The 15,515-nt window shown below is 42.5% G+C and overlaps 1 protein-coding gene across 1 annotated transcript in view; it reads left to right on the forward strand.

The window, feature by feature from the left end:
• LOC140739227 (fibroblast growth factor 1-like) overlaps nucleotides 1-15,515 on the forward strand; it is an 88,949-nt gene that overhangs the window by 15,283 nt on the left and 58,151 nt on the right. The window lies entirely within an intron of this gene.

A 15,515-nucleotide genomic window follows, 5' to 3' on the forward strand; every position in this document is an offset into this window, starting at 1 on the left:
TGGATGAAATTCCTATCTATTCCCGCTCTCATCAAGAACACGTCCAGCATGTCCAGAGGGTTCTCAGATGGCTACTCAAGAACAACCTTCATGCCAAGCCAGAGAACTGTAAGTTCCGCACAGAGCAGGGGTCATTCTTGGGCTACATCCTCACTCTTTCCAGTGTTCAAATGGACCCACATAACATTCAGGCAGTCACTGAGTGGCCCAAACAGATGAGGGGTTGCAAACTTGTCTCCCCTTCACCACAAACTTCAGTTTCATTGCAGTCCCCATAAATGTAGTCATCAAGATGACCTCTAGAGGATTCCTATGGACAAGTGAAGCAGACCAAGCACTCTCAGAGCTGAAGCAATGCTTTGCCACGGCCCCAGCGCTGCAACATCCAGACCCATCCCGCCCATTCATCTATCACTATTACGACGGTGGGAAGGTAGGATAGGCACAGATGTATGGGCAACGGAGACGTGGTTGAGGGCAGGATCAATGTTGGAGGAAGTGAAACCCCTTTCTTTAAAGGAGGACATCTCGGATGTCCAGGAATGGAAAGCCGTGAGCTGGGAACAGGTGTGGCGAAGGTGGAGAAACTGAGAATATTATATATATATATATATATAACACACACACACACACACACACACACACACAAAATCACTGGCCACTTTATTAGATTCACCTGTACATTTGCTCATTAATGCAATTATCTAATCAGCCAATCATGTTCCAGCAACTCAATGCATGAAACTATACGTGGTCAAGTGCTTCAGTTGTTGTTTTGACTAATTATCAGAATGGGAAAGAAATGTGATTGAAGTGACTATGACTGTGGAATGATTGTCAGTGCCAAATGGAGTGATTTCATTATCTCAGGAACTGCTGATCTACTGGGATATTTCTTTAGAGTTTACAGAGAACAGAGTGAAAAACTAAACAAAAGCATCCAGTGAGCAACAGTTCTGTGGGTGAAAATGCCACAGTAACTCAAATAATCATGCATTACAATAATCGTGTGCAGAAGAGCACCTGTGAAAGGACAGTACATTGAACCATGATGTGGATGGATTACAGCAGCAGAAGACCACACCAGGTTTAGAAGGGTGTACCTCATAAAGAGGCCACTGAGTGTATGCTTGAAGTCTTCTGCTGCTATCCTAGCTCTTCGTTGGATTGAGGTGCACTGGCTTGTGACAGACCATGTTCTGCTGTGATGCTCTTCACAGTCTAATAGCGCTTGGCAGGGATCCTAAACACCCCTACACATTTCTCACTAAGTTTGAGGGGACACTCTATTCCTTGGCATTATCTGCTTTTGGCTTTGAATGCTCAGTGTTGCAAATGTTGCTATGTTTTTAGAAACATAGAAAATAGGTGCAGGAGTAGGCCATTCGGCCCTTCGAGCCTGCACCGCCATTCAGTATGATCATGGCTGATCATCCAACTCAGAACCCTGTACCTGCTTTCTCTCCATACCCCCTGATCCCTTTAGCCACAAGGGCCATATCTAACTTCCTCTTAAATATAGCCAATGAACCGGCCTCAACTGTTTCCTGTGGCAGAGAATTCCACAGATTCACCACTCTCTGAGTGAAGAAGTTTTTCCTCATCTCGGTCCTAAAAGGCTTCCCCTTTATCCTTAAACTGTGACCCCTCATTCTGGACTTCCCCAACATTGGAAACAATCTTCCTGCATCTAGCCTGTCCAATCCCTTTAGAATTTTATATGTTTCAATAAGACCCTCCTCAATCTTCTAAATTCCACTGATTTTATCTAGTTAAACTATCAGAGCTGTCATTATTTTTGTCAGATGTGAAGGTTGCATGTTGGAAGTTAATTATTATCTCCTATTGTTCATTTATGACAATTGAGATTTCTATCCTTTGTTGTCCTGCATCTATGCAAAGTAAAGGGTCAAAAGCTCCCGAGACAAGGACCTCGATGATAACAAGGAACACAGGCTATGAGGAGAAGGCAGCTCTGAGAACCACTGGTAGCGTTCTGATTTGAAGTGCTACCAAACCAATGAATTATAGGCTGCTACCTTTGTAAAGAAACATAAGAATTCTGTCTCTCTCTAACTTGTCAAAAGGGAACTGAGCTAGGACAAGAACTTCATCATATTGAAGGTGGGTGTCTTTTTATCTACGCTTGGAAGATGTGTTTCTTTGGACTGACTTAAGTTATATGAAAGGAACACTTAGGGGTAGTTGTTTCTGTTTTGCTTTGGAAGTTATCACTGGTCTTTGTTATTCCATTTATTCAGTTGAAGGAGAGCAAGTTTTATGGGAATCGGTTTGGGGGTTGGATTGTTGAAGGTGAAAATACCTTATGTAGAAGATCCAGTCATTATGATGTAGCCAACTGATATTCTCTTCTCCTTCAGTCTGTGTTTATATATGGCTCAAAGTTGGCTGATCTGTAGAATTGTACATCCTAAGAGTCCGGATTAAGAGTGGGGTCAGTAGGTCAGTGAGTCTGATATGTTTTACTGACTATGTTTTTACTAACTTAAATAAATGGCTGGGAAATGAGAAGTACTTCAAATGAAAACACAAAGGATGCATTTCTCTGTAAGTTTCGATGTTGTTTCGCTCGTATGCACCATATTATGTGACATGGGCAATCATGGCCTTTCCATGACCATGATTATTTTTGGCAAATTTTTCTACTGAAGTAGATAGGGTCCATAAGTAGATAGGGTCATAAAGGAAGCTTTTGACACATTGGTCTTCATAAATCAAAATATTGAGTGCAGAGGTAGAATGTTATATTGAAGTTGTATCAGACACTGGTGAGGACTAATTTGGAGTATTTTGTGCAGTTTCAGTCACCTACCCACGGGAAAGATGTAAAAAAGATTGAACGGGTAGAGAGAAAATTCGTAAGGAAGTTGCTGTGTCTGAAGGACCTGAGTTATAAAGGAAGATTGAGTAGGTTATGACTTTATTCCTTAGAATGTAGAAGATTGAGAGGAGATATGATAGAGGTATACAAAATTATGAGGGGAACAGATAGGGTAAATGCAAGCAGACTTTTCCCACTGAAATTGGGTGGGACCTCAAAAGAGGTCATGGGTTAATTCAAACCATACATGGATACGGCCAAATGAGACTGTGTTTCTCTGGACCCAAAGTGCAAATAAACACGTGTATTCAAAACAACAAGAAAGAGAAAAGAAAGAACATAGTCATGTAAGAAAACATATTTTTAGTCCAAGACCCTGAGCGATGACCTGCAAATTGATGGTTTCTGGCAGTCCAGCCTGTAATTCTACCAATCCAACATTGGAGGGCAGTATTAAAGGGAGAGGCCACCCCAATCGAGCCTGGATGCCAGGCTACAACGCAGGCCCAAGGATTGAGGCCTAGTCCTTGCTACAACCAAGGCAACATTACTGCCTTGCAACCTTGTCTCACCACCAAACATGGGAAACTGGCCTACAGCATTAATGTCCCACAGGGTCTTGCAATCACTAAAAGAATGTGCATGACAGTCACTTACAGTTTCACTATGTGCCGACCATGCTAACTTGAAGGCACCAACACCTTTTCCTCCGCTTAGCAGGCAGCAGCACGATCTCCCACCCATGTTGGTTCTTCCAAACCCAATCCATCTCCTCCTGTGGCCTGAAAGCCCGACTCAAAGCTCGACAGCCCAATTTATATCTCCCAAATGGCACATCTTACCATCCCAGCCCAGAGGGCTAACATGCCTTCTCTGAACTGCCGGCTGGCTACTCCGAACAATGATCAGTTCACTGATGCGGTGGACCTGCATCACATAGTTATTGGAGTCAAGAATGTTCTTACTGTGTATAGAAACACATTTAACAAAGAGAAAAGCATCTTTAGTTGGCCCCCGAGAGGTCAACTTACTGGAAGTTCTTTACTCTGAGGGTAAAGGATGAAAAGTGAAAAATTTAAGGGGAACATGAGGAGAACCTTACCTTGGAGGGATGTGGGAGTGTGGAATGAGCTGCCAACTCAAGTGATGCATGCAAGCTCGATTTTTAAGTTTAAGAGTAGTTTGATAGGTACATGGATAGTAGGGGTATGGAGGGGTGTGGTCCTGGTGTAGGTCAATGAGATTATACAGTTTAAATATTTCAGCATGTACTAGATGGGCTGAAAGGCTTGTTGCTGTGCTGTACTTTTCTTTAACTCTATGACTCTAAGTGGTTTGCTTTTGCCTTTTTCTGAGCAATGTCTTTCTAACTCAGGTGACCCCTACCAAGAACAATACTCTTCAGATTGTCTGCCTGGCATCAGTGGTCGCATAACCATGACCTGTGGCTTGCAGCAGCTGCTCATACGACCATCCACCACCTGCCCCTATGGCTTCATGTGACCCTGATCGGGGGGTAAGCAGGTGTAACACCCTACCCAAAGGTGACCTGCAGGCTAGTGGAGGGAAACAGTGCCTTACAACTCCTTTGGTCAAGATGTATCTCCATGCCGCTACCCAATATTTTGACATACATGCGACAGATAAAGCTAATCTTTAATCTCTTTGGGGGGAAACGGTGGCTGTGATCAGTGGTCAGGGAGAGGAGGGTGGTGGTCAGATGCCTGTTGTCAGTGGTCAGAGAAAAGTGAGATCCAGATTCAGATTTATTTATCAGCTGAACTTCAAAACATTCAGTGAAATGTATCATTTACGTTAACAACCAAAGAAACCTAGGGAGGTGCTAGGGGCCAGCCCGTAAGTGTTATGCCACACATCTCACTCCAATATAGCTTGCCTACAACGCACGGTAGAACAATATAGAACACTACAAGAAACAAGTTCTGTTCCTCCCTTCCACTCACACTCCAAGATTCCATCTTGGTGAAGAAGGGGAATACATGCATTGGAAAGTCACTCCAACCTCGTTTATGTTTCTAAATGGTTTACTTTGAATAATTTCGGTGTTGGCAGGTACTCAATGGATCTGGTAAATGAACCAACAGGAAGGACAAGACTACATGATTAATCTACATTTTGCAATGCCATATAGCCTAATTTATAGGTTGGATTAAAGTAATGTTGCATGCTTATCTTGTTGCTTTTCAGGGGTGCTGGTCAGGAGGCCATGATTTGTGGTCAGGGAGAGTAGAGTGGTGGTCAGGGTCCTGTGATCAGTGGTGGGGGAGGGAAGGTCTGATGAATGAATGTACTCATGTTGTCTCATTCAATCAGGATCTTCTATTTGGACAGACAATAAAATCATAAGGCCATAAGGTACAGGAGCAGAATTAGGCCATTTGACCCATCGAGTCTAGTCCACCATTCAGTCATGGCTGAGTTATTCAAATTATAAACAAGAGAAAATCTGCAGATGCTGGAAATCCGAGTAACACACGCAAAATGCTGGATATAGATGCTGCCTGGCCTGCTGAGTTCCTCCAGCAGTTTGTATGTAGGGCTGAGTTATTGTTCCCTCTGAACCTCTGTCTCTTTGCTTCTCCCCATAACCTTTGACGCACTTACTAATCTAGAACCTCTCAACCTTTGCTTTAAATATACCCTGTGACGAAGCCCCCACAGCTGTATGTGGCAATGAATTTCACAGACTCTGCACCCAAATGTGGTTTGACCAGTGCCTTATATAACATTGGTGTCTGAGGCTCAGGTAGGGTGATCAGGCAAGTGCTGTGTGATGGGTGTAGAGGTTGATATTGTCGTCTGGGAATGAGCACAGAGAAGATTTGGTAGGTTCAGTCAAGCAATTAAAGAGGACCTACTGAGTGAGGTCCAGGATTATTTCACTGCAGAAGAAGCACAACTATTAACACTCAATTAAGCTGAACATATCCAACAACAGTCACTCTGTGGAACCTCATGAACTATTTAATTTCAAGCAGTGCTTGCATGGGGGAATATGTCCACAATGGAAAAAGGCTAGAGTCATGGAGTACCATTTCAAGTTTCCAAACCAGTGCAAATCAACCGAAATACAATGATAATCATTCTCCATCACAGGGAAAATTCATTTAGATTCATTTACAGCACAGAAACAAGCCCTTCAGCCCATCTAGTCTGTGCTGAACCATTTAAACTGCATAGTCCCATTGATCTGCACCTGAACCATAGAACTCTATAACCTTCCCATTTATGTACTTATCCAAACTTCTCTGAATCGTTGAAGTTGAGTTCGGCTTGACATATGACCTCTAGTTGTCGTCGCACCCAACCTAGGTGGGAAAAGTCTGCTTGCATTTACCCTATCTATACACCTCAGAATTTTGTATACCTCTATAAATCTCCCCTTAATCTTCTGTATTCTAGAGTTTAAACCCTGACCTATACAATCTTTCATTATAACTCAGGTCCTCCATTCCTGCCAATATCCCTGTAAATTTTCATTTTCCATTTTTTTTTCAGTGTTATTGAAATCCAGTTTCAAGGTCAATGAAGTTAAACACTCGGGGTCGTGTTACACCTGATAACAAATGTTAGCACATTCTTTTAAAGTAATTGTCACTGTTACTAAAGCAGTAAGAATATTACAATGACAAGGATTGTGCAAAAATCTTAGGTACATTTATATAGCGAGAATGCCCACGATGTTTGCACAATACTGTAGTAATTTTATGTATTGCACTGTACTGCTGCTGTAGAAACAAACAAATTTCATGGCATACGTGAGTGACAATAAACCTGATTCTGATATGGGTCTCGATTGTGGACTGAGAGTGGGAAGGGGGCAGGGAGAAGGGAATTATAGTTGGGAAAAAGGGAAGGGAGAGGGGAGGGAGCGGCAAGCACCAGAGAAACATTCTGTGATGATCAATAAACCAATCATTTGGAATCAAATATCCTTGCCTGGTGTCTCAAGGCTGGGTGTGTCTGCCCCCCGACCCCCACAGCACTACCGGCACTCTTTCTCTGTCACCTGTCCCACAATGCACTTGCAGAACTCCACCCTTGCCATTCCCAGCATCTTTTGCTGCCACCAGATTTAAAATCTCGCTCTCTGCTCCACACTCACAAATACAGTACTGTGCTAAAGTCTGAGGCTCCCTAGCTATATAAATGTGCCTAACATTTTTGCACAGTACTGTATAGTACTTATAAATCTTTTTACATGTGTTCAGAAGGCGCAATGTACTATTTCCAAGATTCAAGATTCAAAATTCAGGTTTCATTGTGCAGTTTTTGTTATGTTGAGAAAGCTCAACAAGTTCCCACATCCCGTATCTTGGGAAAACTAAAATTTAATATGAGAATCAGGGACAATGAGTACATTTTATAGGGTCTCAATGAAAAGAATATAAGGAGGTTGGTTTCACCCAGTTCAAGGCCATGGGATGGAATGAGCTTGAGAAGGCGACGGGTGGGGGGGGGGGGGGGGTCAGTTTTGCCTTCAACACACTGAGAAAGCTGGAGTGCAAAGGAAGTGTGAATGAGGAAAGTTATCAGCGCTAAAGCACGGATAAAACTGATGTCCACAAAAATCCCATCATAGCAGTGCAATCATAAACTGCTGATAAGAAGGTTTCAGACATGAAGTACAACCCACAGAACAGCATACACATTGATTTCTCACAGAGGAACATCAATCAAAACATCTGAAAATATGATAGGCATTAATGCACCTACTTGTAAAACATCATTTTATTTTGAAACATTTTGGTTTTTTTTTGTTACCTTTCATTTACAGCTCTGTAAATTATAATGTCCCCTTCTTCCAAGAAAAAACCCTGTTCACGGGTGATAAGAAATCTCTGGTCTGTTGTTTAAAATTGCCAAGTATAAAATGCAAGACTTAATGCTGACTTAACGCATTGACTAAAATATCAAAACACATCTAAAGCATTAGACATGACACTGGTGGAATTTGCATATTTTGTGAACAATTTTCCGAGCATTCAATGAAACAGTGGGCTTAATATCTATTGGCTCATTGTAAGCATTTCCAAATTAAGAGAAACGCTTAATGTGCAAAAATGAAAATCCGATTTAAAAACGACACAATCATAATCCTTTAAGAATGCAGTGCATTGTTTGGGGTAGACAGTCGAAAATGCAAGCTTAATACCATATTATTCCAGCATTAATGAGAGAGTAAAGGTGAGTAACAGGCTGGAGCAGCACTATCAGTCATTAGGTTAGAAGCTACCCAGATGATATGAGCTGTTGCTCCAGCAACCAGAGGCTGGCGTATTCATGGCAGTAGAGGAAGCCATGAACTAACATGTTGGAATGGGAGTGGGGACTGGAATTAAACCGGTTGGCCAATGGGAAATCCTGCTCTTTGCAGATGGAGTAAAGGTGTTCGACATAGCAGTCCCCCAATCTACATTGAGCCTCACTCTTGTAGAGGAGGGAGCACTGGGTACAATAGATGGTCCAACAGATTTGCAGGTGGAAATGTTGCCTCGCCTGGAAGGACTATTTGAAGCACTGAATGGAGGTGAGGTAGGATGTGAATGGGCAGGTGTAGCACTTCTTCCACTGGCAGGTATAAGTGCCAGGAGGGAGACTGGTGAGGACGGGTGCATGATCAAGGGAACCACAGCGCGAGAGATCCCTACTGAAAGTGGAGATTGGGGGTGGGAAGAGGTTAAGGATGTGTTTGGTGGTAGGGTCCTATTGAGGATGGCAGAAGCTGTAGAGGGTGATGTACCTGATCATGGGGTAGTAGTTGAGGAGAAGAACTTTATCCTGTTTAAGGCAGTGGGAAGATGGGGTGAGTGCGGATGTTCAGGAAATGGAGGAGATGTAGGTGGGGGCAGCATTCGTGATAGAGGACAAGGATAGAGTTTAAGAAATACCAGATCATCTGGTTCGAGGAATTAGTTGACAGATGTTGGAGGCGAACCAGGAGATTTTGGGCTAGAATTTTATCACTCAATTTCATAAATAATTGTTGTGCAATCAAAAACTAGAGGATTGTAACTCTGTGTATATCTCTGGGTAACTTTGCACCCACCAGAAGCACAATTCTTCGTCTGGTGACCAGACTTTTCTGCTCTACAGCATTTTTGTTCTAGCATAAAACAATTTTTCTAAATACCTGTCTGCTGAGATGTATTCAACCTCATTACTCTGAAGCTGTTCACATATACTATACCATAGTTATTCATGTACAGCATAGTGTAACATAACGTCATTTATTCTAAACCTGCACTGTTTAAAGAACTCATGTACAAACTGTATCCTTTGCTTCCTTTGAGGTCGATGATCTCCTGCTTTTCAAGCACAGCCTCCAAGTCAGAGGCAAGGTACCTTATTATCAGAGTCAGAGGCACTGTCACTCACAGTTCCTCAGCCATCGACTATCCCAGGCCGCTGCAGCTGATCCCCGCCATATCTCCCAGGTCTTCATAGAAAGGCCACTCTTGCTTCATGTTCAAGGAAATGTGTCGAGAGGACCAAGCCGAGAATGGTTAGGACCCAAGTGCTGGAGAATCCAAGACTAGAATTGAGACATGATACAAGACTGAAACGAGAACAGAGTACTAAACTAGATGCTAGACAATAATCCAAGTAGAGGTGACGATTGAGCATGAACCTCAGTTCAGGTGTTCTTTAAAAACTAAAATCCTTGTGCCAAACATGGCCACCAATTGGCAGGGTGGCCTGAATCTTTAAAGGAGCTGCACCAGCTATCCATTTTCCAGAGAGTTAAAGCATCTAAACCCTGGAAGCTAGCGTGGTTGAGTGTGTATCATAACAGAAAATGCAAATACCTCATATATTGGTTGTAACAGAAAATGCATTTTTCTGACCTTGCATATTGAAAGAGAAAATGCATTATACCTCATATACAGGAACTGACAGCAGGAACAGAATGTGGGCCCTATTGGCCCCAGCACCTAGCTTCAGTCACTGGTGATGGATATTTTTGTCAAAGTGATGGAGAAATGCTTATGAAAACAGATTCTAACTTCGAAGAGGGAATTATGTTTTATTTGCACAGTTTGTCTTCTTTTGCACGTTGGTTGTTTGTCAGTCTTTGACTGTACATGTATAATTTTCTGTGGAATCTTATTGTGTGTCTTCTTTTTCTTGTAAATGCATGCAAAAGAAAATAGATCTCATTATAATATACATTATAACATTCACATACTTTGATCATAAATTTACTTTGAAACTTGAGCTTTAAATTTTTATTTTTTTATTCATTGAGCCGCAGAACACAGGACCCCCCCCCCCCAATTTAACAATAGCTTAATCATGGGAAATTTACAATAACCAACTTGTGCCTTTTAAAGATAGAAATGAGGTGATTTTTTTCCCTCTTTCTCTCAGTAGCTGTGAGCCTTTAGAACTCTCTTTCTCACAGGGCAGTTGCTTCCCAGATGCCAGGGTCAGGGACGTCTCAGGTCAGGTCCACGGCATTCTAAAGGGGCAGAATGGCACCAATAACAGAGGTTGGAAAGGTGAGGAAATCCTGAAGTGATTTTAGGGAGCTCGGTAGAAAGCTGAAAAACAAGACCTCCAGGTTAGTAATCTCTGGACTGCTGCCCGTCTCACACACCAGTGAGGGTAAGAATAGGATGATTTAGCAATTGAATGTGTGGCTGAGGAACTGGTGCAGGAGGCAGGGATTCAGATTTATTGATCATTGGGATCTCTTCTGGGGAAGGTATGACCTGTACAAAAGAAAATAAGGAGAGCTGGTGGAACAGACAGGAGTTGAGTCTACATGATGGAACGGAATTGAAAGGGTTGGATGTCGCACTGAGCCTCCAATTCAAACATTTGTAATATCCACAGGTAAAGACATATTTCCTTACCGCAGTACTGACTGCTTTATCCTACATTTCCAGCCTGAGGATACAGCCTCACAGTATCTAGCACAACAGTCTCACTCAGCCGTGATATCATCTGTCATTTTTCCATTGTAAGTATAGACCCCGTAGCTCAGCCTGTGTGTTATAACAATCAGTGTAATGATTCTACACTCCACTGCCTGTGTGGCTTGTCTGCTATATGCTTTTAATAAGATTAATGTTCTGGATGTAACCAGTCAAGGTTAATAGCAGAAATTATAAGGTGCAGTTTAGTACTCCATACAGTTGTGGCAATATTGTGTTGCGGGGAAGATGCTGACTGACTTTATAAAAACAAATATGCAAGTACAATAAAGAAAGCCGAGATTGCTTTTAGTGAAGTAAAAGGATAGATGTGCTTGTAAACTATTTTACTTGGGCAGCACAGTAGTATAGTGGTTAGTGTAATGCTATTCCAGCACCAGTGATCCAGGTTCAATTCTCACCACTGTCTGTGAGGAGTTTGTATGTTCTCCCCGTGACCACACAGGTTTCCTCTGGGGTCTCCCGTTTCCTCCCACATTCCAAAGGTGTTGAAGTTAGCAGGTTAATTGGTCATATGAATGTAATTGAGCAGCGTGGGACTGTTGGACTGAAGGGCCTGATAACTTGCTATATCTCGAAATAAATACTGGTCCATGGCCTAAAGTGGCTGCAGAAATAACGTGGGACTTTTAAAAGATGAGAAAGAAGGGAAGTGCAATATATGTGTTTGCACTTATTCAAATTGGACTTACACTCAGTCACCACTTTGTTAAATACCTCTTCTACCTAATAAGTGGCCACCGAGTGTAGGTTCGTGGTCTTCTGCTGCTGCAGCCCATCCACTTCAAGGTTCGACGGTTAGTGCAATCAGAGATGCTCTTCTACACACCACTATTGTAATGCGTGGTTATTTGAGTTATTGTCGCCTTCCTGTCAGATTGAATCAGTCTAGCCATTCTCATCTGACCTCTCTCATGAGCAAGGTGTTCTCACCCAAAGAACTACCGCTCACTTTTTCTTTTGTTTTTGCACCATTCTCTGTAAAGTCTAGAGCAGGGGTTCCCAACCTAGGGTCAGCGGACCCCTTGCTTAATGGTATTGGTCCATGGCATTTGAAATGTTGGAAATCCCTGTTCTACAGACTGCTGTGCGTGATCAGCAGTTTCTGAGATACTCAAACCACCCTGTCTAGCACCAACAATTATTCCACGATCAAAGTCATTTAGATCACATTTCTTCCCCATTCTGGTATTCGGTCTGATCAACAACTGACTCTCTTGACTATGTCTGCGTGTTTTTATTCATTAAGTTGCTGCCACATGATTGGTTGATTAGATATTTGCATTAACGAACAAATATATAGGTGTTCCTAATAACGTGGCTACTTAGTGTATATGTATGTGGCCAGGTCAGTGTAAAGTGGAGAAAGCTCCATCCTATCAGGGTGCAGTAGTTTAGCAGTCATCCAGACACCCAAACTAATAGCAAGATGGTAGGTCAAATTCATTTGGTTCAACTAGTTGCAAAATCCATTTGGTTCATTGATGCTCTACATTGTAACTCCAGATCATGTGATGACCCTCAGTTACCCTCTGAAAAAGTCAAACAAGCCACACAGTTCAGTGGGCATTAGGAAGAGGTAACAAATTGTGACGTTGTTAATAATGGCAGGGAAGGAGAAATGAATAGGAAGCACAGGTTTAGACTTTACAGAAAAGATCTGATTGTAATGAGAGGATCAAATCACTAGATGGCAACAAGGTATAATAGAAGTGTCCAAATTCAACTGAGCAAATGCATAAACAGTCATAAATCAGCTGGAAACCGAGAGATTTTATGACCATCTAAGGGGATATATGTGGTAGACATTATCCAACTTGGCCCTTTTAGAGTTAGATTTAGAAATACAGCACAATAACAGGTCTTCTACCCCAACAAGCTCATATCACCCCATTACCCCCATGTGACCAATTAACCTTGTAATCTGTACATCTTTGGATCGTGGAAGGAAACTGGAGCATCTGGAGGAAACTCTCGTGGCCACAGGGAGAAGGTACAACCTCCTTACAGACAGCGGCGGGGTTGAAGCCAGGTCACTGGCGTTGTAATAGCTTTACGCTAACCGCTAAGGTACCATGCCGCCACATGCTCAGTTGCTGCTTTGTTATACACAAGGTCAACTTTCAACATTAACTTGCATTTTTATATTTCCTTATGACGTAGGAGACGGCATTTTGGCCCATTTATCCCATGCTGTTTCAGAGAGGAATTTCCTTTCCCGCACTAATTCTCCCCATGTTCCAATTAACTCTCCCCGGATTCTACCTCCCACCTGACCAGGGTCAATTCACAGTGGCTAATCAACCCGACTAGAACACCTGGGAGCATCATTGGCACTGAGTTAATGGAGATATTAGGATAGGAAGCCAAAAGCTTGGTCAAAGGGATAGATTTAATGTACTATGGGCTGTACGTGATGCTGAGATACAACCGAGGATGCGCTGGCACACATCATCAGTGATGTAGCCTGGGGTCATTGGGTGTTTTGGGTCTTTCAACAGTAGACTGCCTCGCCCAGGCCCCGGCTAGGGTTGAGCAGGCCCTGGCTTGTGTCCCAGCAGCACTGGCCCACATGTCACACCTTTTGATCCAGAGCCATTGGAGGCTCGCTCGGCAGCCTTCTGTTACGGTCCTGATGGCGCTTTTCTAATGCCAAGGACAGAGCAGGTTCTGCACAGTGATGAGGCAGCAGAACCTCCACACCCCCTCCTCCTAAAGGTTGCACCGTGCCCTCCATCTCTGTCTCTGGCACTACTCCAGCAGCTGCTGGTATTTGCCTCCTCAATCTGGTCTTCCTGAAGCACAGTCAGTTTTCCCATGACCACCTGCTTCAAGGTTTCTGACGGAATGACCGTGTTAGGCCTCAGTGATGATGTGATGAGGTCAGGGAATTTTAATTGCTTGCCAATGTCGTCATTCAGTTGCCAATCAGAAACTGTGGTGAGCAAGCCTACAGGTGATCTGGGCTGAGGCTGTGATTGGTCTCCAGAAACCTTTAGAACAATGAAACCTATAAACAAGCAGCAGATTTGTATCGGTATCTTAACTTTATCGAAAATTTTCTACTGCCGTTAATACTTTAGAAACTAGGTGCATCATAAAATTAAGATGATTGACATCTGTAATTTCTGATACAGTGCTATCTTAAATAGACCACTGCTGTGGAGACAGCCCACATCAAACCATTAGACTCATTGCTCCTGGGAATTGCTAAGCTGTACTGCAGGATCTATTCAATGCAATACTCAAGATATAGATTTTATTGTGCCCAGGGTTGCAAAAATCCAGATATACAAGACTTCGTCTGTAACATCCTTCATAGATGCAGCCCGGGGATTAGATCCAAAAGTACGTCCCTTCCTCAATGTCAAGTTAAATTTGTTTCCTGGAAATGTCATTAGAGTGTGTCTGAATAGTGTAAAACAGAGTCAATAATTGATGTCCCAGGAAAACAGTATACTTACAGTGTATCTTTTTTGTAAAGATGCAATTAATGTTTCAGCCATTAGTCAGGCACATCAAATATACAATTTCAATTATTAGGCAACAATCTTAGAATGTGATTTATATTGAACCATCAAATGGCATGAAAATAAATGGGAAATGTTGGAGCAAGTCTCAGTGGGAATGCCTTTTTCTCAAAGCCAAAAACTGGCAGTGAAAGATCAGAAATTAGACTTTTTTTTTGTCTCATAATGTGGATTAATTTGTAGAAAATCTTTACTTATTTGTCATGTGGCAGGAAAACTGTCGTAAACTTCCTACGACATACCGTTAAAGTCACAAATTGTTTTCCTCTGAGGCATTCCCTATATGACTTCAGGATCAGGTCTAATATCATCGGCATATCTTGTGAAATTTGTTGCTATGCAGCAGCAGTACATTGTAATACATAATTAAAAACTAAATTACAATATGTGCACCTATATTTAAAAAGTTAGTTAAATAGTGCCTAAACAGGGAAAAAATGGTAGTGAGGTAGTGTTCTTGGGTTCAATATCCATTCAGAAATCTGATGATAGAGGGGAAAAAGCTATCCCTGAATTTCTGAGTGTGTGCCTTCAGGCTCTTGTAACTCTTCCCTGATAGACAAGGGTACAGGAGCCTGAAGACACATATATCTACCCCCTCCAATTTTGTGTGTTCTGAGGTGACTGATGAAGGCAGTTTGGCATTTTCAGATGTTTCTGCAGATTTGGTAGGTGGCTGCCTGACCTGTATGAGGTGAGTCCCCTTTCCTGAGATTTACGTGGGGCTTCTCTGTGCTCCTCTTGCACAGATGTGAGGTTTCCAATACCAACCTGGATGATCAATTTCTCCTTTGAGCAGCCAATGGAAGCAGATATCCAGGCAGCAGTGAAGCCGATGCATTATTTTCCAAGGGAACTTTGACTACACCCGTGAATTCAAATTTGAGGAAGGACATTCCTGCTATTGAGGGAGTGCAGCGTAGGTTCACAAGGTTAATTCCCGGAATGGCGGGACTGTCATATGTGGAAAGATTGGAACGACTGGGCTTGTATACACTGGAATTTAGAAGGATGAGAGGGGATCTGATTGAAACATATAAGATTATTAAGGGATTGGACACACTGGAGGCAGGAAGTATGTTCCCGCTGATGGATGAGTCCAGAACTAGAGGCCACAGTTTAAGAATAAGGGGTAGGCCATTTAGAACAGAGATGCGGAAAAACTTTTTCACCCAGAGAGTG

Source organism: Hemitrygon akajei, chromosome 15 (assembly GCF_048418815.1).
Source record: "Hemitrygon akajei chromosome 15, sHemAka1.3, whole genome shotgun sequence".
NCBI classification, from domain to species: Eukaryota; Metazoa; Chordata; class Chondrichthyes; order Myliobatiformes; family Dasyatidae; genus Hemitrygon; species Hemitrygon akajei.